A 25,868-nucleotide genomic window follows, 5' to 3' on the forward strand; every position below is an offset into this window, starting at 1 on the left:
AGTTGTGCACAGTGCTGTGTATGTGGGGCCAACTGAGGGATAGGACTGAAAGTGGTCGGATAGAGGGATATAAAGTCTGGGGAGCAGTGCACAGTACTGTGAGTGTGTTCGAACTGAGGTATATTCGTCTGGGGGAGCTGTGTACAGTGCTATGAGTGTGGTCTAACTGAGGGATACACGTCCTGGGGAGGTGTGCACAGTGTTGTGAGTGTGCATCTAACTGAAGGATATACAATCTGGGAAGCTGTGCACAGTGCTGTGAACGTGGGGCCAACTGAGGGATAGGACTGAGTGTGGTCTAACTGAGGGATATACGTTCTGGGGAGCTGTGCACAGTGCTGTGAAAGTGGGTCTAACTGAGGGATATACAGTCTGGGGAGCTGTGCAGAGTGATGCGTGTGTGGGTCTAACTGAGCGACATAAAGTCTGGGGAGCTGTGCATTGTGCTGTGAAGGTGGGTCTAACGGAGGGATATACAGACAGGAGAGGTGTGCACAGTGCTGTGAGTGTGGTCTAACTGAGGGATATACGTTCTAGGAAGCTGTGCACAGTGCTGTGAGTATGGCTCTGACTGAGGGATATACAGTTACACAGTCTGGTGAGCTGTGAACAGTGCTGTGTGTGTGGGTCTAACTGAGGGATATACAGTCTGGGGAACTGTGCACAGTGCACTGTGTGTTCTAAGTGAGGGATATACAGTATGGGGAGCTGTGCACGGTGCTGTGTATATGGGTCTAACTGACTGATAGGACTCAGTGTGGTCTAACTGAGGGATATACGTTCTGGGAAGCTGTGCACAGTGCTGTGAGTATGGCTCTAACTGAGGGATATACAGTCTGGTGAGCTGTGAACAGTGCTGTTTGATTGGGTCTAACTGAGGGATATACAGTCTGGGGAGGTGTGCACAGTGATGTGTGTGTGGGTCGAACTAAGGGATATCCAGTCTGGGGAAATGTGCACAGTGCTGGGTGTGTGGGTCTTACTGAAGGATATACAGTCTGGGGAAATGTGCACAGTGCTGTGGGTGTGGGTCTAACTGAGGGATATACCGTCCGGGGAGCTGTACACACTGCTGGGAGTGCGGTCTAACTGAGGGATATATAATCTGGGGAACTGTGCACAGTGCTGTGAGTGTGGTCTAACTGAGTGATAGGAATGAGAGTGGTCTAACTAAGGGATATACGTTCTGGGCAGTTGTGCACCGTGCTGTGAGTGTGGTCTAACTGAGGGATATACGTTCTGAGGAGCTGTGCACAGTGCTGTGAGTGTGGTCTAACTGAGGGATATTCGTCCTGGGGAGCTGTGTACAGTGCTGTGAGTGTGGTCTAACTGAGGGATACACGTCCTGGGAAGGTGTGCACAGTGCTGTGAGTGTGCATCTAACTGAAGGATATACAATCTGGGAAGCTGTGCACAGTGCTGTGTATGTGGGGCCAACTGAGGGATAGGACTGAAAGTGGTCGGATAGAGGGATATAAAGTCTGGGGAGCTGTGCACAGTACTGTGAGTGTGTTCGAACTGAGCGGCATACAGTCTGGAGAGCTGTGCACAGTGCTGTGTATGTGGGTCTAACTGACTGATAGGACTCAGTGTGGTCTAACTGAGGGATATACCTTCTGGGAGCTGTGCACAGTGCTGTGAGTATGGCTCTAACTGAGGGATATACAGTCTGGTGAGCTGTGAACAATGCTGTGTGTGTGGGTCTTACTGAAGGATATATAGTCTGGGGAGGTGTGCACAGTACTGTGAGTGTGTTCGAAATGAGGTATATCCGTCTGAGGGAGCTGTGTACAGTGCTATGAGTGTGGTCTAACTGAGGGATATTTGTCCTGGGGAGCTGTGTACAGTGCTGTGAGTGTGGTCTAACTAAGGGATATACGTTCTGGGGAGCTGTGCACAGTGCTGTGAGTGTGGTCTAACTGAGGGATACACGTCCTGGGAAGGTGTGCACAGTGCTGTGTGTGTGCATCTAACTGAAGGATATACAATCTGGGAAGCTGTGCACAGTGCTGTGTATGTGGGGCCAACTGAGGGATAGGACTGAGCATGGTCTAACTGAGGGGTATACGTTCTGGGGAGCGGTATACAGTTCTGTGAGTGTAGCCTAACTGAGGGATACACGTCCTGGGGAGCTGTGCACAGTGATGTGTGTATGGGTCTAACTGAGGGATATACAGTCTTTGGGAACTGTGCAGAGTGCTTTGAGTGTGGGTCTACCTGAAGAATATACAGTCTGGGGAGTTGTGCACAGTGCTGTGAATGAGGTCTAACTGAGGGATATACAGACTGCAGAGCAATGCGCAGTGCTGTGTATGTGGGTCTAACTCAGGGATAGGACTGAGTGTGGTCTAACTGAGGGATATACATTCTGGGGAGCTGTGCACAGTGCTGTGTGTGTGTGGGTCTACCTGAAGAATATACAGTCTGGGGAGCTGTGCACAGTGCTGTGAATGAGATCTAACTGAGGGATATATGTTCTGGGAAGCTGTACACAGTGCTGTGAGAGTGGGTCCAACTGAGGGATATACAGTCTGGGGACCTGTACACACTGCTGGGAACGCGGTCGAACTGAGGGATATCCAGTCTGGGGAGCTATGCACAGTGGGGTGTGTGGGTCTAACTGAGGGATATACAGTCTGGGGAGCTGTGCACAGTGAAGAATGTGTGGTATTACTGAGGGATATACAGTCTGGAGAGCTGTGCACAATGATGTAAATGTGGTTCTAACTGAGGGGTATACAGTCTGGGGAACTGTGCACAGTGCTGTGAGTGTGGTCTAAATGAGGGATATCCAGTCTGGGGAGCTGTGCACAGTGCTGTGAACGTGGGTCTAACTGAGGGATATATAGTCTGGGGAACTGTGCACAGTGCTGGGTGTGTGGGTCTTATTGAAGGATATACAGTCTGGGGAGGTGTGCACAGTGATGTGTGTGTGGGTTGAACTGAAGGATATCCAGTCTGGGGAAATGTGCACAGTGCTGTGGGTGTGGGTCTAACTGAGGAATGTACCGTCCGGGGAGTTGTACACACTGCTGGGAGCGCGGTCTAACTGAGGGATATATAATCTGGGGAACTGTGCACAATGCTGTGAGTGTGGTCTAACTGAGTGATAGGAATGAGAGTGGTCTAACTAAGGGATATATGTTCTGGGGAGCTGTGCACAGTGCTGTGAGTGTGGTCTAACTGAGGGATATACTTTCTGAGGAGCTGTACACAGTGCTGTGTGTGTGGTCTAACTGAGGGATATTCGTCCTGGGGAGCTGTGTACAGTGCTGTGAGTGTGGTCTAACTGAGGGATACACGTCCTGGGAAGGTGTGCACAGTGCGGTGAGTGTGCATCTAACTGAAGGATATACAATCTGGGAAGCTGTGCACAGTGCTGTGTATGTGGGGCCAACTGAGGGATAGGACTGAAAGTGGTCGGATAGAGGGATATAAAGTCTGGGGAGCTGTGCACAGTACTGTGAGTGTGTTCGAACTGAGCGACATACAGTCTGGGGAGCTGTGCACAGTGCTGTGAAAGTGGGTCTAACTGAGGGATATACAGTCTGGGGAGCTGTGCACAATGCTGTGTATGTGGGTCTAACTGACTGATAGGACTCAGTGTGGTCTAACTGAGGGATATACGTTCTGGGAAGCTGTGCACAGTGCTGTGAGTATGGCTCTAACTGAGGGATATACAGTCTAGTGAGCTGTGAACAGTGCTGTGTGTGTGGGTCTTACTGAAGGATATATAGTCTGGGGAGGTGTGCACAGTACTGTGAGTGTGTTCGAACTGAGGTATATTTGTCTGAGGGAGCTGTGTACAGTGCTATGAGTGTGGTCTAACTGAGGGATACACGTCCTGGGGATGTGTGCACAGTGTTGTGAATGTGCATCTAACTGAAGGATATACAATCTGGGAAGCTGTGCACAGTGCTGTGTATGTGGGGCCAACTGAGGGATAGGACTGAGTGTGGTCTAACTGAGGGATATACGTTCTGGGGAGCGGTGCATAGTGCTGTGAGTGTAGTCTAACTGAGGGATACACGTCCTGGGGAGCTGTGCACAGTGATGTGTGTATGGGTCTAACTGAGGGATATACAGTCTTTGGGAACAGTGCAGAGTGCTGTGAGTGTGGGTCTACCTGAAGAATATACAGTCTGGGGAGTTGTGCACAGTGATGTGTGTATGGGTCTAACTGAGGGATATACAGTCTTTGGGAACAGTGCAGAGTGCTGTGAGTGTGGGTCTACCTGAAGAATATACAGTCTGGGGAGTTGTGCACAGTGCTGTGAATGAGGTCTAACTGAGGGATATACAGTCTGCAGAGCCATGCGCAGTGCTGTGTGTGTGGGTCTAACTCAGGAATAGGACTGAGTGTGGTCTAACTGAGGGATATACGTTCTGGGAAGCTGTGCACAGTGCTGTGTGTGTGTGGGTCTACCTGACGAATATACAGTCTGGGGAGCTGTGCACAGTGCTGTGAATGAGATCTAACTGAGGGATATATGTTCTGGGAAGCTGTACACAGTGCTGTGAGAGTGGGTCCAACTGAGGGATATACAGTCTGGGGAGCTATACACACTGCTGGGAGCGCGATCGAACTGAGGGATATCCAGTCTGGGGAGCTGTGCACAGTGGGGTGTGTGGGTCTAACTGACGGATATACAGTCTGGGGAGCTGTGCACAGTGATGTGTGTGTGGGTCTAACTGACGGATATACAGTCTGGGGAGCTGTGCACAGTCCTTTGAGTGTGGTCTAACTGAGGGATGTGAAGTCTGGGGAGCTGTGCACAGTGCTGTGAACGTGGGCCTAACTGAGGGATATAAAATCTGGGGAGCTGTACACAGTGCTGTGAGTGTGTTCTAATTGAGGTATATAAGTCCTGTGGAGCTGTGAACAGTGGTGTGAGTGTGGTCTAAATGAGGGATATACTGTCTGGGGAGCTGTGCACAGTGGGGTGTGTGGGTCTAACAGAGGGATATCCAGTCTGGGGAGCTGTGCACAGTGAAGAGTGTGTGGTATTACTTAGGGATATACAGTCTGGGGAGCTGTGCACAGTGATGTGTGTGTGGGTCTAACTGAGGGATATACAGTCTTTGGGAACAGTGCAGAGTGCTGTGAGTGTGGGTCTACCTGAAGAATACACAGTCTGGGGAGCTGAGCACAGTGCTGTGGGTGTGGTCTAACTGAGCGACATAAAGTCTGTGGAGCTGTGCATTGTGCTGTGAAAGTGGGTCTAACGGAGGGATATACAGACAGGAGAGGTGTGCACAGTGCTGTGAGTGTGGGTCTAACTGAGGGATATACGTTCTGGGAAGCTGTGCACAGTGCTGTGAGTATGGCTCTAACTGAGGGATATACAGTTATACAGTCTGGGGAGGTGTGCACAGTGATGTGTGTGTGTGGGTCTAACTGAGGGATATACAGTCTGGGGAACTGTGCACAGTGCTGTGGGTATGGGTCTAACTGAGGGATATACAGTCTGGGGAGCTGTGCACAGTGATGTGAGTGTGGTCTAACTGGGGGATATACAGTTTGGGGAGCTGTGCACAGTGCTTTGAGTGTGGTCTAACTGAGGGATATACCTTCAGGGGAGCTGTACACACTGCTGGGAGCACGGTCTAACTGAGGGATATACAGTCTGGGGAACTGTGCACAGTGATGTGTGTGTGGGCCTAACTGAGGGATACACAGTCTGGGGAGCTGTGCACAGTGCTGTGAGTGTAGGTCTAACTGAGGGATACACAGTCTGGGGAGCTGTGCACAGTGCTGTGAGTGTAGGTCTAACTGAGAGATATACAGTCTGGGGAACTGTGCACAGTGCTGTGAGTATGCGTCTGACTGAAGGATATACAGTCTGTGGAGCTGTGCACAGTGCTGTGTATGTGGGTCTAAGTGAGGGATATACAGTTTGGGGAGCTGTGCACAGTGCTGTGAGTGTGGGTCTAACTGAGGGATATACCATCTGGGGAGCTGTGCACAGTGCTGTGAGTGTGGGTCTAACTGAGGGATATACAGTCTGGGGAGCTGTGCACAGTGCTGTGAGTGTAGGTCTAACTGAGAGATATACAGTCTGGGGAACTGTGCACAGTGCTGTGAGTATGCGTCTGACTGAAGGATATACAGTCTGTGGAGCTGTGCACAGTGCTGTGTATGTGGGTCTAAGTGAGGGATATACAGTTTGGTGAGCTGTGCACAGTGCTGTGAGTGTGGGCCTAACTGAGGGATATACCGTCTGGGGAGCTGTGCACAGTGCAGTGAGTCTGGGTCTAACTGAGGAATTTACATTCCGGGCAGCTGTGCACAGAGACAGGGAGGGTATGTTGGGGCCGTAGGGGGTGACAGAGATACGGAGGGGGAGTCAGGGCTGGAAGGGTTTACTGGGATAGGGAGGGGGTGCAGGGGCTGGAGGAGGTGACAGAGGTAGGGAGGTGGTGTAGGATGTTGAAGGGCTTACTCAGATAGGGAGGGGGTGCAGGGGCTGGAGGAGGTGACAGAGGTAGGGAGGGGCTATAGGATCTGGAGGGGGTTACAGAGATAGGGAGGTGTAGGGGCTGGAGGGGTTTACAGAGATAGGGAGGGGGTGTAGGGTCTGGGAGGGTTACAGAGATAGGGAGGAGTGTAGAGACTTGAGGAGTCTAATGCAACCCCCCTCACTCCCCGTTCTCTTTAATATTCAACCCAATCTAATCACATTGTCCTCCTCACTCCCCGCACCCTATAATATCCCACCCAGTCTAATCCCACTTTCCCCCTCATTCCCCACCCCTTTAATATCCCACCCAGTCTAACCCCACTCTTCCCCTCATTCCCCACCTCGTTTAATATCCCACCCTGTCTAATCCCACTCTCCCCCTCACTCCCCATCCCTTTAATATCCCATCCAGTCTAATCCCACTCTCCCCCCTCACTCCCCGCTCCCTTTAATATCCCACCCAGTCTAATCCCACTCTCCCCCCTCACTCCCCGCTCCCTTTAATATCCCACCCAGTCTAATCCCACTCTCCCCCTCACTCCCCTCTCTCTTTAATATCCCACCTATTCTAATCCCACTCTCTCCTCATTCCCCATTCCCTTTAATATCCCACCCAGTCTAACTTATTAACATGCTGCCCTTCATAATATCCCAGTCTCTCCACATTCCAATTTCTAATTAGGGTCTGTCTTTGCGACAGATATTTCCTCATCCTTTCTGCCTTTTGCTGTCTCTCTGTGTGTCTCTCTCTCTCCCGTCTCTCTCCTCCCCCACCCCGCTCTCCCTCTCTGCCTCCCCTCCTCTCTCACAAGGCTCCTCTGTATATGTAGATGTACATTGAGAAAGACACATACCACAGACTGAAGGCAGGAGCAGTGACAAGAGGAGGAACCACTTCATTGGCAAAGACCTGAAGATAAATGGAGACAAATGATGAAAAGATTTACATCATCATTGTTGAAATTCATACTTCCTGTCTGAACCAATCGCATTAAGGCAGACATCTGAGGGGCTCAGGACTGAGGGAGTGTCGCATTGTCAGTGGGTTAATACTGAAGGAGAACTGTACCTTAAGAGGGTCAGTGGTGAGGGAGTGCTGCACTGTCGGAGGGTCAATGCTGAGGGTGTGCTGCACTGTCAGAGGGTCAGTGCTGAGAGAGTGCCGCACTGTCGGAGGGTCAGTGCTGAGGGAGTGCCGCACTGTCGGAGGGTCAGTCCTGAGGTAGTGCCGCACTGTTGGAGGGTCAGTGCTGAGGGAGTGCCGCACTGTCGGAGGGTCAGTGCTGAGGGAGTGTCACACTCCCGGAGTGGTCTGTGCTGAGGGAGTGTCGCACTGTCAGAGGGTCAGTGCTCAGTGAGTGCCATAATGTCAGAGTGGTCAGTGCTGAGAGAGTGCTGCACTGTCAGAGGGTCAGTGCTGAGAGGGTGCTGCACTGTTGGTGGGTTAGTACTGAAGGAATGTTGCACTGTCTGAGGGTCAGTGCGAAGGATGTGCTGCACTGTCACAGAAAACAAGGTGAAAAAAATGAGTGCTTTTTCAAAAGTGTTAGAAATTATTTTAAGTTCTCATCGGTATTTATTGGAGAAGATTCTGAGAGACAGGATTTACTCATATTTGGAAAAGAATGTTCTGATGAAGGATATCCCCATGGCTTTATGCAGGGGAAGTCTGTCTCACAAACATGATTGAGTGCTTTGAGGAAGTGATGAGGATGACTGATGAGGGAAGGGCAGTGGATGTTGTCTACTCAGACTTTACTAAAGCATTTGACAAGGTCCCTCATGGTAAACTTGTTCCGAAGATAAAGGCACACAGGATCCAGGGTGAGTTGGTCAGTTAGATACAAATTTGGCTTGGTCATAGAGCACAGAGAGTCTCTGTGGAGGGATGTGGGGGGAATGGGGGTCTGTGACCAGTGGTGTTAAACAGGGTCCACTGCTGGGCCCCCTGTAGTTTATGAAACAGATAAATAATTTGGATGATAATGTCAGTGGTCTGTTTAATAAGTTTGCAAACATCGTGAACTTTGGTGGAGTTGTGGATAGTGAGGAAGGTTGTGAATGGATTCAGCAGGGTATAGATCATCTGGAAAGGTGGACAGAGAAATGGCAGATAGAGTTTAATCTGCATAAGTGTGAGGTGATGCATTTTCCAGGACAAATGTTTAGGAAAATATAAAATAAATGGCAGGACCCTAAGGAGCGTTGTTACACAGAGGGATCTTTGGGTGCTGTGGGTCTGGAGTTACATGTAGGGGGAGACTGGAGAGGAATGGGTGTGGTCTAACTGAGCGACATAAAGTCTGTGGAGCTGTGCATTGTGCTGTGAAAGTGGGTCTAACGGAGGGATATACAGACAGGAGAGGTGTTTGGAGATGATTTGGAGATGCCGGTGTTGGACTGGGGTGTACAAAGTTAAAAATCACACAACAAAGCACTAGCTTTCAGAGCACTGCTCCTCCATCAGATGGTTGTGGAACATAAGATCGCAAGTTACAGAATTTACAGTAGAAGTGTAGTATGATGTAACTAAAATTATATATTGAAAAAGACCTGGATTGTTTGTTAAGTCTCTCATCTTTTAGAATGAACATGTTGGTTTCAGTTCTTTCACATGTAAATCGCAAAACATGTAAAAGTTATGTTCTCAATGAACTTTAACAACTGGTGTCATGTCAGCCCAGATAATGCATTGAAGGTGTGAGCTGCCCTGTGTGAGGCTGTCTGTGCCACAGTGGGCAGACTGATTCTAATCTAAAAAAAGGATTTACAGAATCTTACATGGATTCATGCAGTTTTTGAGCAAAGTAAAAGTAATTCTGCAAGTACAAATTCACACCACAAACTTATATGTGTATGTGGGTGTCTGTCTGCGCAGGGGGGCGCTGAGTGTCTGTGAGAGAGTGTATGCATGTGTGTGAGTGTAAAGGGGTATACGTCTGTGAGAGGGTGCATGTGTGAGTGTATGTGTGAGTGTATGAGAAAGGGTCTGCGTGAGTGTATGGGCCAGTACGAGAGTGTGTGCGTCTGTAGGAATGTGTGTTTAGGAGTGTGTGTGTGTGTGTCTGTGTGTGTACAGTGCAATGGGGTCACCTGTAGTGTGACATGAACCCAAGGTCCCAGTTGAGGCCATCCCATTTGCTGTCTGTTGATTATTGTGTGCTGTCCATTCATCCGTTGCTGTAGCCTCTGCTCGGTCTTGCCAATGTACCATGCCTCAGGGCTCCCTTGCCTGCAGCGTATGAGGTAGACAGCATTGACTGAGTCGCATGAGTACCTGCCACGTACACGGTGGGAAGTGTCCTCATGTGTAATGGTGGTATCCATGTTGACACTCTGACACACCTTGCAGTGTCTACCATAACAGGGTTGTATGGTGTTGTCCTGAAAGTTGGGCAGTTTGCTACAAACAGTGATCTGTTTGAGGGTCGGTGGTTGCTTAAAGGTGAAATCCCTGGCAATTACTTACGTCTGTGGTCAGCAAGGTTTTGGAAAGAATTCTGAGGGCTAGGATTTGTGTCTATTTGGAAAAGCATAGCGTGATTAAAGGCAGTCAGCATGGTTTTGTAAGGGGCAGGTCATGCCTCACAAACCTTATTGAGTTCTTTGAGGAGATGACGAGGGGGTCAGGGGCAGGGGGATGGTGGAGTGGATAGGTGGAAAAGGGCAGGTAGGACAAGTCATGGGGACAGTGCTGAGCTGGAAATTTGGAACTGAGGTGAGGTGGGGGAAGGGGAAATGAGGAAACTGTTGAATTTCACATTGATGCCCTGGGGTTGAAATGTTCCGAGGCGGAAGATGAGGCGTTCTTCCTCCAGGCGTCTGATGATGAGGGAGTGGCGGTGAAGGAGGCCCAGGACCTTCATGTCCTCGGCAGAGTGGGAGGGGCAGTTGAAATGTTGGGCCACAGGGTGCGGGTTGATTGGTGCGGGTATCTCGGAGATGTTCCCTAAACCGCTCTGCTAGGAGGCTCCCAGTCTCCCCAATGTACAGGAGACCACATTTGGAGCAACGGATACAATAAATGATATTAGTGGATGTGCAGGTAAAACTTTGATCAATGTGGAAGGCTCCTTTAGGGCCTTGGATAGAGGTGAGGGAGGAGGTGTGGGCGCAGGTTTTGCAGTTCCTGCGGTGGCAGGGGAAGGTGCCAGGATGGGAGGGTGGGTCGTAGTGGGGGCGTGGACCTGACCAGGTAGTCACGGAAGGAACGGTCTTTTCAGAAGGCGGAAAGGGGTGGGAAGGGAAATATATCCCTAGTGGTGGGGTCCATTTGGAGGTGGCGGAAATGTCGGCGGATGATTTGGTTTATGCGAAGGTTGGTAGGGTGGAAGGTGAACACCAGGGGCGTTCTGTCCTTGTTTCGGTTGGAGTGGTGGGGTCTGAGGGCGGAGGTGCGGGATGTGGACGAGATGCGTTGGAGGGCATCTTTAACCATGTGGGAAGGGAAATTGTGGTCTCTAAAGAAGGAGGCCATCTGGTGTGTTCTGTGGTGGGACTGGTCTTCCTGGGAATTCGAATACGGGATGGCATTTTTGCAAGAGGTAGGGTGGGAAGAGGTGTAATCCAGGTAGCTGTGGGATTCGGTGGGTTTGTAAAAAAGTGTCAGTGTCAAGTCGGTTGTCATTAATGGAGATGGAGTGGTCCAGGAAGGAGAGGGAGGTGTCAGAGATGGTCCAGGTAAATTTAAGATCAGGGTGGAATGTGTTGGTGAAGTTGATGAATTGCTCAACCTCCTCACGGGAGCACAAGGTGGCGCCAATGCAGTCATCAATGTAGTGGAGGAAGAGGTGGGGAGTGGTGTCGGTGTAATTATGGAAGATCGACTGTTCTTCGTAGCCAACAAAGAGACAGGCATAACTGGGGCCCATACGGGTGCCCATGGCTACCCCTTTGGTCTGGAGGAAGTGGGAGGATTCAAAGGAGAAATTGTTAAGGGTGAGGACCAGTTCGGCCAAACGAATGAGAGTGTCGGTGGAAGGGTACTGTTGAGGATGTTGGGAGAGGGAAAAACGGAGGGCTTGGAGGCCCTGGTCATGGTGGATGGAGGTGTAGAGTGATTGGATATCCATGGTGGGGATGAGGCGTTGGGGGCCGGAGAAACCGAAGTCTTCGAGGAGGTGAATAGTGTGGGTGGTCTATCGAACGTATGTGGGGAGTTCCTGGACTAGGGGGATAGGACAGTGTCGAGGTAGGTAGAGATGCATTCAGTGGGGCAGGGCTGAGACAATGGGTCGGCTAGGGTGGTCAGGCTTGTGGATCTTGGGAAGGAGGTAGAACCGGGCAGTGTGGGGTTCCCGGACTATGAGGTTGGAAGCTGTGGTTGGGAGATCTCCTGAGGTGATGAGGTTCTGTATGGTCTGGGAGATGATGGTTTGGTGATGGGGGGTGGGGTCATGGTCGAGGGGGCAGTAGGAAGAGGTGTCCTCGAGTTGGTGTTTGGCTTCAGCGGTGTAGAGGTCAGTGCGCCAGACTACCACTGCACCCCCTTTATCTGCTGGCTTGACGGTGAGGTTGGGATTGGAGCAGAGGGATTGGAGGGCTGCGCGTTGTGAGGGTGAGAGGTTGGAGTGGAGGAGGGGGGTAGACACGTTGAGGCGGTTAATGTCCCAGCGGCAGTTGGAAATGAAGAGGTCAAGGGCAGGTAATAGGCCAGTGCGGGATGTCCATGTGGATGCAGTATGTTGGAGGTGGGCAAAGGGGTCTTTGGAGGGTGGGCGGGAGTCCTGATTGTGAAAGTAAGCTCAGAGGCGGAGGCAACGGAAGAAGTGTTCGACGTCACGGCGTGTACTAAATTCATTGATGCGTGGGTGAGGGGGATGAAGGTGAGTCCTTTGCTGAGGACTGACCGTTCGTCTTAATCCACCATCGTCTCACGCTGAGTTCCACCAGGGGATATCAGGAAACAGGTGACAAAAGCCTAAGTCAGAGAGGACATTGATGACATACTGTGGTGAAATGTTGGGAGCAAGAGAAAGAGAGAGATACAGAGAGAGAAAGAAAGAGTAAGAGAAAGCAACAGAGATAGAGATGACAGAACCAAAGAGAGAATGAAAATATGAGAGTGAGAGGCAAGGAGAGAGTGATACAGATTTACAGAAAGAGAGAGAGAGAGAGAGAGAAAGAGAGAGAGAGTTGGAGAGTTTTAGGAACTCATCCCAGAGCTCAGGGCCCCTTGACAGCTGAAGGCACATCGGAGAATAGTGGAGCCAAGGAATCAGGAGGGACTCGAGAATCGGAGGAGCACAGAGATCTCGAAAGTTCATACTCACTGGAGTGGGTTACAGAGATAGGGAGGTGGTGTAAGGGTAGGAGGGGGTTACACAGATAGGGAAGGGGGATAGGGGCTGGAGGGGGTTACAGAGATAGGGACGGGGTGTAGGGGTTGAAGGAGGTTACAGAGATAGGGAGGGGTGTAGGGGCAAGAGGGGGTTACAGAGATAGGGAGGGGGTGTAGGGGCTGGAGGGGGTTACAGAGATAGGGAGGGGGTGTAGGGGCTGGAGGGGGTTACAGAGATAGGGAGGGTTGTAGGGGCTGGAGGGGGTTACAGAGATAGGGAGGAGGTGTAGGGGCTGGAGGGGGTTACAGAGATATGGAGGCGTGTAGGGGCTGGAGAGGGTTACAGAGATAGGGAGGGGGTGTAGGGGCTAGAGGGGGTACAGAGATAGGGAGGGGATATAGGGGCTGTAGGGGGTTACAGAGATAGGGAGGGAGTGTAGGGGCTGGAGGAGGTGACAGAGATAGGGAGGGGGTTACAGAGATAGGGAGGGGTGTAGGGGCTGGAGGGGGTTACAGAGATAGGGAGGGGGTGTAGGGGCTGTAGGGGGTTACAGAGATAGGGAGGGAGTGTAGGGGCTGGAGGAGGTGACAGAGATAGGGAGGGAGTGTAGGGGCTGGAGGGGGTTATAGAGATAGGGAGGGGGTGTAGGGGCTGGGGAGGGTTACAGAGATAGGGAGGGGGTGTAGTGGCTGGATAGGGTACAGAGATGGGGGGGTGTAAGGGCTGTAGGGGGTTACAGAGATAGGGAGGGAGTGTAGGGGCTGGAGGAGGTGACAGAGATAGGGAGGGAGTGTAGGGGCTGGAGGGGTTTACAGAGATAGGGAGGGGGTGTAGGGGCTGGAGAGGGTTACAGAGATAGGGAGGGGGTGTAGGGGCTGGATAGGGTACAGAGATGGGGGGGTGTAAGGGCTGTAGGGGGTTACAGAGATAGGGAGGGAGTGTAGGGGCTGGAGGAAGTGACAGAGATAGGGAGGGAGTGTAGGGGCTGGAGGGGGTTACAGAGATATGGAGGGGTGTAGGGGCTGGAGAGGGTTACAGAGATAGGGAGGGTGTGTAGGGGCTGGAGGAGGTGACAGAGATAGGGAGGGGGTGTGGGGCTGGAGGGGGTTACAGAGATAGGGAGGGGGTGTAGGGACTGGAGGGGGTTACAGAGATAGGGAGGAGGTGTAGGGGCTGGATGGGGTACAGAGGTAGGGAGGGGGTGTAAGGGCTGTAGGGGGTTACAGAGATAGGGAGGGAGTGTAGGGGCTGGAGGAGGTGACAGAGATAGGGAGGGAGTGTAGGGGCTGGAGGGGTTTACAGAGATAGGGAGGGGGTGTAGGGGTTGGAGGGGGTGACAGAGATATGGAGGGAGTGTAGGAGCTGGAGGGGGTTACAGAGATAGGGAGGGGGTGTAGGAGCTGGAGGGGTTTACAGAGATAGGGAGGGGTGTAGGGACTATACGGGGTTATAGAGATAGAGAGGAGGTGTAGGGGCAGGAGGAGGTTATAGAGGTTGGAACGAAGGTGGAGGGGGATGAGGAGGAGTGGGTGGAGAGCATCAAGTTCCTCGGCGTGATGATAACCAACAATGTGTCCTGGACCACCCCATGCAGATGTGATGGTGAAGAAGCACATTAATGTCAGGAGGTGAAGGAAATTCAGCATAAGGCCCCTCACCCACCTTTCCAGATGCACCATGGAGAGCATTCTATCTGGATACATCACGTCTTGGAACAGCAACTGCTCTGCCCAGGCCTGTAAATAACGACAGAGGGTTGTGAACACAGCCTAGACCATCACACAAGCTGATCATCTGTCCATTGTCTCCATGTACACCTCTCCTTGCCTCAGAGGGACAGCCAACACCATCAGAGAGCCCTCCCACCCTGGTTCTAATCTCTTCCAACCCTTCCACCAGGCAGGAGGTACAAAACCATCCACACAGATACCGACAGGTTCAAGTTCAGCCTCTTCCCTGCTGCTGATGTTAGATTCTGAATGGACCTCTCAAATTTCAAACCTAATGTTCATCTTGCTTTATGTACAAATTCTGTGCAGCCGTATTCCCCCCTCTGTACAATCACACGATGGTCTTTGTAAAGTATGGTCTATCTGTACTGCACACAAAACCTTTCACTGGACTGATGTGCATGTGACAATCAAAAATCAAAACACATCAAAACGGGAGGATTTGTAATTTCATGTTGGGGTGCCTGCAATCTCCTCCCTTTGCCTCCCACAGCAGCCTGAGGTACATGTGATCTGGGCCAAAGGGACTGATCCATTAAAACAGTTAATATCTCCTCCTTCTCAATGCTAATTCACTGTAATACATGAGATTCTCCCTCCCTGAGTCCCAGACTTACCTTGTCCCTCTCTACAGTGAACACAGATACAACATACTCATTTTGAACCTCAGCTGTGTCTTCTGGCCCCACACACACAGTTTGCCCGTTTGGTCCCTAATGGGGCCGGCTCCTTCTCTGACCCCGAATATACTTATAAACCACCTTTGGGTTTTCCGTAATGGTACCCACCATTGCTTCTTCATGTCCCCTCGTTGTTCTCCTAATTCCCATTTTCAGTAACCCCCTGTATTTTCTCCTCTGAAACATTCAGTGTTTTGAGCCCTCGGTGTCTGTCAAAAGGGTGTTTTTTCCCGTATCCAATCCTGTGCATCCACTGACATTCAGGGTTCTCTCAGCCTATTGGTCCTGCCCTTCACCTTCATGGGAACATGTCAGCCCTGCACTCTCCCTTCTCTCTGTCGGTTATCTCACACCCTTATTGAGGTTTCTAGCACAGTGAGAATGAACAGGAAGTGCGACGCTGACCAGTCTGTCTATTCTAGGAGCTCCTGTGCTGTCTTTGTGGGAAATTCTAACTAAATCAGTAAAGAACATAAGTTTCAGTAAATTGTAACTGAACTTGCAGTGTCAGTGTAAACATCATTCCCCAGTATTTATTCCAGCTCATCCTCACGACTGAATCCTTATTCACTGAATTCCATTGGTTAACAAAGCTTCAGCTTTATGATAATCACCATTGCTTTCCCATCTCTCTGTCACCGCTCTCCACTCCCTCCCTCTGTAACCTCCTCTCGGTCTGCAATGTACACTGTGGGATCTCTGTGTTACTCCATGACTGTTGTCAGGATGGGAGCCAGTGTATATCAGTGAGCACAGGGTGATGGGTGACCAGGACGAGGTATGAGTGTGTACACTGCCTCACTGCTGCACTGGTTCCCAAACAGAGCTCGATAATACCAATCTTGTACAAAGATTATTAACCATGAGCACGTCCGAGCTGACGATGTCATTACCTTGGAGAAGTAACAGCAGGATGTAAAATTTCTTGATCAGTGTCTGCTCCCAGATATTTCATCAGCCTCACCCTCTCAAGCTCTGAAACAGAAAGAAGTTAATGAGACCTCACCTCTTGTCACCAGCTCTCGAGAGATCAGAACTGCTTTTAGACCATGTCCTTGCAGACTACTTTGATTCTCTGTGGGATGATGGGTGCTCCTCAGAGAGTCAGGAGGCTTCAAGAAGGTAAAACAACAAAATATTTGAATTTCTATAGCAGCCTTCACCTCCTCAGGATATGCCATTACCTGTGCCATTGTCTCTGCATTACCCATGCCTGTTGATGTAGAAAGATACTCTGTCTGACAGACTTGAGCCCTACAGCCAGATCTCACTACTAAATAGAAATCGTTCATTGGAATATATCTTCACAACATCAGCAAACAATGTTGCTGGTCGCGGCAGAAAGTTCTTGCTGTGACTTTACTTACCCTGGACCTGTCCGAATGCTCGCCTGGGGAGGAAGTGCCCACATACTCTGTCTGGGTAGAATAGCCACTTCCTGTGGTGTTCCCCTTGTGTATTTAATCAGAATTGCCGATGTGTCACTGTGAGTGAGAGCAGCAAGTTGGTTCAAAGGGAGAAAGCAGCAATTAGCCCTGGATTACAAACATACTGTTAACCCTTTGTCTATTCCGATATGGTCTCTCTATAGACCTGGGCAGCATTTAACATGGTCCAAGGGGTTGAATTCCTCTCTCATAGACCTGAGGGGATGAATGTGACTCCTCCTGGTCCTGTGCTGAAGGCTTGTGGGGCTGGATGGTCGTCATACTGGTCCAGTGTAACTGGCTCAAGGGGCTGAGTGGTTTTGTTTGTGTCTAACAGGAACCGAGAGTCTGAAGTGGAATTGTCCTGTTTGTGAGTACCAGGCCCAGAGCTCAATAAGATAAAAGGTAGGGAGGAGGGACTTGGGGGAGGGACGTTGGGAATGCGATAGGCCTGTCACCATCACCTTAACCTCCTTCCACCTATCGCATTCCCAACGCCCCTTCCCCAAGTCCTTCCTCCTCCCTCCCTTTTATCTTAGCCGTCGTGGCATACCTTCCTCATTCCTAAAGAAGGGCTTATGCCCGAAATGTCGACTCTCCTGCTCCTTGGATGCTGCCTGACCTGCTGCGCTTTTCCAGCATCACATTTTTCAGCTCTGATCTCCAGCATCTGCAGTCCTCACTTTCTCCCAGAGATCAATAATAATAGCAACCTATTGAAGGCATTGATCATTGGAATCTGTGTGTGTCACATCACATCATCAAAGATATTGGTTGTGGAAGTGAATTGCAATAGCCTCATTACTTACCAACGGCCAGGACACTCTGCTTGGACTGAATGGCCTTCTCCTTTGCTGCTACCCCCTGCCTATTTAATTACAAACAATAAACCGCTTCTGCATAAATACCCAGGCCCTCATATAGAGGACTTGGACGCAACGTTGGCAGGGGATGGGTGTTATCCTTCATGAAGCTGGACATGATCTATGCATTCCTGCCATTGCAGTTTGATAAGGATTCCCAGAAGTACGTTCCCCATAAGGGTTTGTATCAATATACGAGACTGCCATTTGTGGGATCATCAGCCTGTGCCATTTTGCAGTGCAGGGTGGAGAACACCTTCCAAGGTTTATCTCAGGTCACTATTTATCTGAGTGACGGGCTCATAACAGGTGTTATGGACCAGGCCAGACCCCTCCAAATATATTCGGAAGGTATACTAGACCCTAACCTTCTCTTTGTTCAAAGTAACTGCGATGTTCCAGATGCAATTCGATTGGTCAAAATATTCAATGTTACACAAAACACACTTTATTCAATCACTATAGTTAAACTACAAACAAAAAAAAGCAACTTAACTATTTAACTACTCTAAGAATAACTTAACTACTCCACTGGAAAACTGAACAGAGAAATAGGTTATTTTAAACTTAAACAGTTACTGTTCCAATATAGTTACACCTTTTGTGTACACACCCTTGCCAAAAGGCACATTCAGAAAACAGAAATATCTTACACACAACTCCAGCAGCCCTAGAGGTAAAAAAAAATCCAGAGAAACTTCAGAGAGTGCGTGGAGCAGCTGAGAGAGATCTATTGCTTTCTAACCCTACTACCACAATCTATTTTAGTCCATTTTTCTCCACCACCATCAAACGCCTCCTTCTTCCTTCATGAAAGTCACAACAATGCGTTGGTGTTATGATGTTGAAGGCATGTACTGTACCATTAGGAGAGAGTGAATGCTATTCTGAACTGAGAGATTATAAACACCGAGATAGTTGTCTCAGAGTGTACTAGAAAATTAGGAACATGTAAAATTTAGCTGTGAAATGGATACCTGAGTAGGTTGCTGTTTTGATAATAATTCAAATTTAATCAGTGGTGAAACTTGAAAGGGTTCAGAAAAGATTTACAAGGATGTTACCAGGTTTGGAGGGTTTGAGCTATAGGGACAGGCTGAGTAGGCTGGGGCTATTTTCCCTGAAGTGTTGGAAGCTGAGGGGTGACCTTATAGAGGTTTCTAAAATTATGAGGGGCATGGCTAGGGTAAATAGACAAGGTCTTTTCCCTGGGATGGGAGAGTCCAGCATTAGAGGGCACAGGTTTAGGGTGAGAGGGTAGAGCTACAAAAGGGATCTTGAAGGCAACTTTTTCATGCAGAAGGTGGTGCATGTATGGAATGAGCTGCCAGAGGAAGAGGTGGAGGCTGGTACAATTATAGCATTTAAGAGGCATCTGGATAGGTGTATGAACTGGAAAAGTTTAGAGGGATACGGGCAAACTGCTGGCAAATGGGACTAGATTAGGCTAGTTTTGTCTAACTGCTCCGCATGGATGAGTTGGATTGAAGGGTTTGTTTCTGTCCTGTGTATCTCCATGACTGTAACCGGTATAAATTATGCCCCTGGATACTAAAACCTAACCGATTTACTGACAACATCAAACCAATGAAACAATCTGATGTTAGGAATATAAAAATGCAGGCATTTTGACAATTGCAGACACAGCAACTGCCATCAACACAGATCCAAATATTTAGGAAACACTCTCTACCAAAGGTACTTATTCATAGGAAACATACTCACAGTAATAAGAAAGAAGACAACTTAGGGAGATCTTCATCCAGAAGAAGACAGTAGGTGAGCACTTTGGTGATAGCGAGCACAATTCTGTTATGTTTACTTTAGTGATAGAAAGGGATAGGTGTATACCACTGGGCAAGAGTTACAGCTGGAGGAAAGGCAATTACAATGTGATTAGGCAAGATTTAGGAAGCATAGGATGGGGAGGGAAACTGCAGGGGATGGGCACATTAGAAATGTGGAGCTTATTCAGGGAAAAGCTCCTGAGTGTCCTAGATAAGTATGTACCTGTCAGGCAGGGAGGAAGCTGTAGAGCGCAGGAGCCGTGGTTTATGAAGGAAGTGGAATCTCTGGTCAAGAGGAAGAAGAAGGTTTATGTTAGGATGAGATGTGAAGGCTCAGTTAGAGCGCTAGAGGGTTACAAGGTAGCCAGGACAGACCTAAAGAGAGAGCTCAGAAGAGCCAGGAGGAGACATGAGAAGTTGTTGGCGGATAGGATGAGGGTAAACCCTAAGACTTTCTATAGGTATTTAAGGAATAAAAGAATGATGAGAGTAAGATTAGGGTCAGTCAAGGATAGTAGTGAGAAATTGTGTGTGGAGTCAGAAGAGATAGATACAGAACTGGCTCAAAGGTAGAAAACAGAGGGTGGTGGTGGAGTGTTGTTTTTCAGACTGGAGGCCTGTGACCAGTGGAGTGCCACAAGGATCGGTGCTGGTCCCTCTACTTTTTGTCATTTACATAAATGATTTGGATGAGAGCATAAGAGGTACAGTTAGTAAGTTTGCAGATGACACCAAAATTGGAGGTGTAGTGGACAGCACAGAGGGATACCTCAGATTACAACAGGATCTGAACCAGTTGGGCCAATGGCCTGAGAAGTGGCAGATGGAGTTCAATTCAAATAAATGTGAGGTGCTGCATTTTGGGAAAGCAAACCTTAGCAAGACTTATACACTTAATGGTAAGGTCCTAGGGAGTGTTGCTGAACAGAGGGACCGTGGAGTGCAGGTTCATAGCTCCTTGAAAGTGGATTCACAGGTAGATAGGATAGTGAAGAAGGCGTTTGGTATGCTTTCCTTTATTGGTCAGAGTATTGAGTACAGGAGTTGGGAGGTCATGTTGTGGCTGTACAGGACATTGGTTAGGCCACTGTTGGAATACTGCGTGCAATTCTGGTCTCCTTTCTATTGGAAAGATGTTGTGAAACTTGAAAGGGTTCAGAAAAGATTTACAAGGATGTTGCCAGGGTTGGAGGATCTGAGCTCTAGGGAGAGGCTGAACAGGCTGGGGCTGTTTTTCCTGGGGGGTCGGAGGCTGAGGGGTATCCTTATAGAGGTTTACAAAATTATGAGGGACATGGATAGGATAAACAGACAAAGTCTTTTCCCTGGAGTCGGGGAGTCCAGAACTAGAGGGCATAGGTTTAGGGTGAGAGGGGAAAGATATAAAAGAGACCTAAGGGACAACATTTTCATGCAGAGGGTGGTATATGTGTGGAATGAGCTGCCAGAGGATGTGGTGGAGGCTGGTACAATTGCAACATTTAAGAGGCATTTGTATGGGTATATGAATAGAAAGGGTTTGGAAGGATATGGACCAGATGCTGGCAGGTGGGACTAGATTGGGTTGGGATATCTGGTCGGCATGCAGCTTCCATGCTGCATATCTCTATGACTTTATGACTCTATTCTCCAGAGAAGGTCTCTTCCCAATTTAGGCACCCCAGTTCTTGCCTAATTGCTTTGTAATTCTCCCTCCCCTGAAGTCAGAATTTTATTGGTTTCTCTGAGATCTCTCCCCTTGCTCTTCTAAATGCCAGTGAATGTATTGTTAACCAGACCAGTCTCTCTTTATCCATCAGCACTGCCATCCCAGAATCAATCTGAGAAACACTCTGCTCAACTCCCTCTATCGCCAGAACATCCTTCCTCAAATAAGAAGACGAAAACACGCCAAGTATGGTCTCAACAAGGCCCCTGAACAATTGCAGCAAGATATCCCAGAGATCTCTGCCATTATTAGACAGAGCGGATTTGTAGCAAGGAAACCCAGCTGAGAGAAAGAACAGTAATTCCACACAGTCCGCTCCCCAAAACAGCAAGGCAGTGACAAACCGCACATGGCCATATTGATAATGCTAACATCATCTGCAGGTCAGCCTCGTTTAACACGATGCCATATCAACTTTCCCATAGTGTGGCACTCCCTCAGTACTGACCCTCCGACAGCGTGGCATTCCCTCAGTACTGACCTTCTGACAGTGCCCACTCCTTCAGCACTGACCGTCCAACAGTGTAGCATTCCTTCAGTACTGACCTTCCGACAGACTGGCACTACCGAAATTGATTGAGAAATCAATTGTTTAGTAACATAATGCCTTTAATATGATGAATCAACAGCATCTCAATCAAGTCACTCCGAGGTCCGCTTGGGGATATCATGAAACAGGCAATGAAAAGCTCGAAGAGGACATTGTTGAAGTCGTGCATTGAAAAGGTGGTAGCAGGAGAAAGAGTGAAGGAAACTAACAGGGATAGAGATGACAGAAACATAGCGGGTGTGTGTGTGTGTGAGAGAGAGAGAGAGAGAGAGAGAGAGAGAAGGAGACAGATTGACAGAAACAGAGAGATAAAGAAATGGACTTGGATAGGTCTCTGGATGCATGCCAGAGCTAAGAGCCCCCAGGCAGCTGAAGGCACATCAGTCAATGGGGAAGCAATGGAATCAAGAGATACTCAAGAATTGCAGGAGCACAGAGATTGTGGATGTTCATCTGGGCTGGTGGAGGTGACTGAGATAGGGAGGGGTGTAGGTGCTGAAGGAAGTTACAGAGAGAGGGGAGGGTGATAGGGGCTGGAGGAGTTTACAGATAAGGAGGGGTGTAGGGGCAGGAGGAGGTAACAGAGATAGAGAGATTTGTAGGAGCTGGAGGAGGTGACAGAGATAGGGAGGGGTGTAGGGGCTGCAAGAGATGACAGAAATCAGGAGCGATGTTCGGGCTGGAGGAGGCGACAGAGATATGGAGGATTATAGAGGCTGGACGTAGTTACAGAGATAGGGAAGGGTTTAAGGGCTGAGGGACATTACAGAAACAGGGATTCCTGCATCCTCGACTTACCTTGTCCCTCTCTACAGTGAACACAGATACAACATACTAATTTTGAACCTCAGCTGTGTCTTCTGGCTTCACACACACAATTTGCCTGTTTGGTCCCTAATGGGGCCTGCTCCTTCTCTGACCCCGAATATACTTATAAACCACCTTTGGGTTTTCCGTAATGGTACCCACCATTGCTTCTTCATGTCCCCTTGTTGTTCTCCTAATTTCCATTTTCAGTAACCCCCTGTATTTTCTCCTCTGAAACATTCAGTGTTTTGAGCCCTCGGTGTCTGTCAAAAGGGTTTTTTTTTCCCGTATCCAATCCTGTGCATCCACTGACATTCAGGGTTCTCTCAGCCTATTGGTCCTGCCCTTCACCTTCATGGGAATATGACAGCCCTGCACTCTCCCTTCTCTCTGTCGGTTATCTCACACCCTTATTGAGGTTTCTCGCACAGTGAGAATAAACAAAGTGCGATGCTGACCAGTCTGTCTCTTCTAGGAGCTGCTGTCCTGTCTTCGTGGGAAATTCTAACTAAATCAGTAAAAAGCATAAATTTCAAAAAATTGCAATTGAACTTGCAGTGTCAGGTTAAACATCATTCTCCAGGTTTTATTACAGGTTACCCCAGGACTGAATTCTTGTTCACTTAATTCCACTGGTTAACAAAGTTTCAACTTTATGATAATCATCACTGTTTTCCCATTCCGCTGTCACCCCTCTCAACTCCCTCCCTCTGAAATCTCCCTCTGCAATGTACACTGTGGTATCTCTATGTCAGACTGGGAGCCAGTGTAAATCAGTGAGCGCAATGTGATGGATGACCAGGACTAGGTATGAATGTGTACACTGCCTCACTGCTACACTGATTTCCCAGATGGAGCTCAATAACAATGAGCTTTTACAAACAATATTAATCATAAATTTGTCAAAGATGACCATGACATTATCTTGAAGAAGTGACTGCAGGAAGTAAGATTTCTCAATCGGTGTCTACTCCCAGATATTTCACCAGCTTCTCCCTGTCAAGCTCCGAAAGAGAAGGGAGTTGATGAGACTTCAACTCTTGTCGACAGCTCTCCAGAGATCAGAGCTGTTTTTCGACCATGTCCTCACTGACTACTTTGATTTTCTGTGGGATGATAAGTGCTCCCCAGAGAGTTAGAAGGTTTCAAGAAGGTAAAGGAACAAAAGGTTTGAATTTCACAGCAGTCTTTACCTCCTCAGGATGTCCCATAGCTGCTGTCTCTGCATACGCCATGTCCCTTGATCCGGAAATTCTGTATTACTGTCTTGAGCCCTAAAGCCAGAAGTCACAAATAGAAATCTTTCAAAGGCATCAATCATTGGAATCTGTCTTCACAAAGTAACAACATCAGCAAACGACGATCCTGGTTGTGGCAGTAAGTTCTTGTTGTGACTTTACTTATCCTGGACCTGTCCGAATGCTCGCCTGTGGAGTTAACTGCCCACACACTCTGTCTGGATGGAAAGGCGACTTCCTGTCAGGTCCCCCTTGTGTATTTAATCAGAATTGCTGATGTGTCACTGTGAGTGGGATCGGGATGTCGGCTCAAAGTGAGAAGTCAGCAGTTTGCCCAAGATTACTAACAAACTGTTAACCCTTTGTGTTTCCTGATATTGTCTCTCCATAGACCTGGGCAGAATTTAGCATGGTCTGAGGGGGCTGAATGGAGCCTTCTCCTGTTCCTTTCTCACAGACCTGAGGGGTTAAATGGACCTTCTCCTGTTCCTGTGCTATGGGTTCAAGAGGTTTGAATGGGCCTCCTACTGTTCCTGTGCTAAAGGCTTGTGGGGCTGAATGTACCTCATACTTGTCCAGTGTAACGTGCTAAAGGGGCTGAGTGCACTTGTTTGTGTCTAATTGGACTGAAGGGCTTGAACTAGCCCCATGCTGTTTGAGAGTAACAGGCCCAGAGCTCAATAATAAACACCAATCTATTGAGGGCATTGATCTGTATTTGTCACATCACAACATCATCAAATTCACAACAAAGAAATGAAACCAGACGGGCCACCTGGCATCAACCTTGGCCCCACCGACATTGTGGGTCAACCCACAGCAGATGGACTGCAGCGATTCAAGAAGGCAGCTCACCACCACCTTCTCAAGGGCAAACACAGATGGGCTATCAATGCTGGCCAGCCAGCATCACCCAAGTCCCATAAATCAATTAAAAAAATATATTGGCTGTGTAAGTGAATTACATTGGTTTCATTTCTTACCAATGACCTCTCCGACTGCTTGCCTGGGGAAGAACTGCCAGGACCTCTGCTTAGACTGAATGCCCTCTTCCTTTGCTGTTAACCCCCTGTCTATTTAATTATAAAGTGCAGACAGGTAACTCTTTTTTAGAATGAGGAAGGGGGAAACCACTGATAAATTCCACAAAATGTTCCTTTCATTGGAAATAGTTGACCATTTAAACCTGCCCAAACCAGACACAGACAGTTGATCACATGGAGATTCTGCATTGACTGTGGGCCTTTCGAACTCTCTCCCTCACCCCACCTTTTTGCTTTGTCTCCACACCTTCCTACATTATACCCTACCTGCCAGATTTTTGTGAACTCACTCAACCTCACTGCATCCTCTTATGTCTCCTTCACAATAAACTCTCTCACCTCTCTGTGTAATCTGGCTGTGTACTCTGCCTTCTACCCCTCATTGATGGGATTGATATCTTCGGGAAAAAGCTGAGACCCCAGCACAGATCCCTGTGGGACCTCATTTCTCTTATCCAGCAAATCCTCTCTCAGCGGTTGTGTCTTATTCCTCATACAATAGATTAGATTAGATTCCCTACAGTATGGAAACGATACCTTTCTATTTGTACAATCACATTTTAAGTAGCAACTTGCAAAATTCCTTCTGGAAATACAAGATCTGTTTGTCCACAGGCTTCCCTTTTATCAGGAGCACACATTGTTCCTTGAAAAAAATGCAATATTGGTTAAATATGATTTCTCCCTCAAAACCCACCCTGATCTTTGCAGTCTATCTTTAGTTTCTCTCGCATATGAGAAAAGGCGCATTTCGGTTCAGCGTGTAAGGGGGATGGCAAAAGACATGTTGGCTTTTATTTCAAAGGGAATGGAGAATAAAACTGGGGAAATCTTGCTAAAACTATACAAGGCATTACACAACATCTAATATTGCCTACTGTGAACAATTTTGGTTAACTTATTGAAGAAAGGATATACCGGCACAGGAGGTGGTCCAAAGAAGGTTCATCAGGCTGATGCCATGCATGAAGAGACGGTCATACAGCCATGGAGTCAGAGATGTACAGCTCAGAAACAGACCTTTCAGCCCAACTCATCCATGCTGACCAGATATCCTAAATTAATCTACTCCCATTTGCCATTACCCATTCAGATTTCATTGTACCAGCCTCCACCACTACCTCTGACAGATCATTCCATGGGCGCATCACGCTCTGTGAGAAAACATTACCCCTTAGGTCTGTTTTCAATATTTTCCCACTCACCTCAAATCTATGCCATCTCGTTTCAGACTCCACTATGCTAAGACATTACTTTGGGTATTCACCCTATCCTTACCCCTCATGATGTTAT

General features: G+C 48.6%; 1 long non-coding RNA gene across 1 annotated transcript; it reads right to left on the reverse strand.

The window, feature by feature from the left end:
- Positions 1 to 7,315: 7,315 nt before the first annotated feature.
- LOC132834018 (uncharacterized) lies at positions 7,316 to 23,664 on the reverse strand. Its single transcript, XR_009647140.1, has 4 exons — positions 23,488 to 23,664; positions 16,046 to 16,127; positions 14,405 to 14,478; positions 7,316 to 7,371 (listed from the first exon to the last, which is right to left on the reverse strand). It is a non-coding gene; the product is annotated as an uncharacterized LOC132834018 (long non-coding RNA).
- Positions 23,665 to 25,868: the final 2,204 nt, after the last annotated feature.

The sequence above is a fragment of the Hemiscyllium ocellatum genome, chromosome 38 (assembly GCF_020745735.1).
Source record: "Hemiscyllium ocellatum isolate sHemOce1 chromosome 38, sHemOce1.pat.X.cur, whole genome shotgun sequence".
NCBI lineage: Eukaryota > Metazoa > Chordata > Chondrichthyes > Orectolobiformes > Hemiscylliidae > Hemiscyllium > Hemiscyllium ocellatum.